The 681-nt window shown below is 48.6% G+C and overlaps 1 protein-coding gene across 1 annotated transcript in view; it reads left to right on the top strand.

Moving 5' to 3' along the window:
- The window catches only part of LOC108799309 (connector enhancer of kinase suppressor of ras 2-like), a gene marked incomplete at its 3' end in the record, with an annotated part of 301,637 nt that overhangs the window by 286,226 nt on the left and 14,730 nt on the right, over positions 1-681 (top strand). The gene's annotated exons all lie outside the window — the stretch shown is intronic.

Here is a 681-nt window from a genome sequence, read left to right as displayed (position 1 = left end):
CTGATACCTACCTCCCTTCCATGCATTACTTTTTACCTGTTTATTAACGGCATCGTGGACAGAGTACACAGCGATATCTCAGTGTTTGCTGACGATACCAAAATTAGGAGGGTAATAGAAACAGACCAAGATAGTGTAACATTACAGGAGGGCCTGGATACAATAGGGGGAGGGGCAACTATGTGGCAGATGAAGTTTAATGTCGATAAATGCAAAGTTATGCACTTTGGGAGGAATAATAGGCAAATGGGTTATACAATTATGGGTTTGCCGCTAGGGAAGTCGGGAATGGAGAAAGATTGGGGGGTCATTGTAGACCACAAACTGAATAATAGATTACAGTGCCAGGTTGCGGTAAGCAAAGCTAGTAGAGTCCTGTCCTGCATCAAGAAGGGGATGTATTGCAGGGATAAGTCTATAATTTTGCCACTTTACACATCACTGGTTCGGCCTCACCTGGAGTATGCGGTGCAGTTTTGGGCACCGGTACACAGAGGGGATGTCCTTGAACTGGAGAAAGTCCAGCGGAGGGCGACCAAACTCATCAAGGGGATGGAGGACCAGAGCTACGAGACAAGGGGAAGGGGATGGAGGACCAGAGCTATGAGACAAGGGGGAGGGGATGGAGGACCAGAGCTACGAGACGAGGGGGAGGGGATGGAGGACCAGAGCTATGAGACA

Source organism: Nanorana parkeri, unplaced genomic scaffold, assembly GCF_000935625.1.
Source record: "Nanorana parkeri isolate BGI_ZX_2015 unplaced genomic scaffold, ASM93562v1 scaffold1689, whole genome shotgun sequence".
Lineage (NCBI taxonomy): Eukaryota > Metazoa > Chordata > Amphibia > Anura > Dicroglossidae > Nanorana > Nanorana parkeri.
This window is presented reverse-complemented; position numbering and strand designations above follow the sequence as displayed.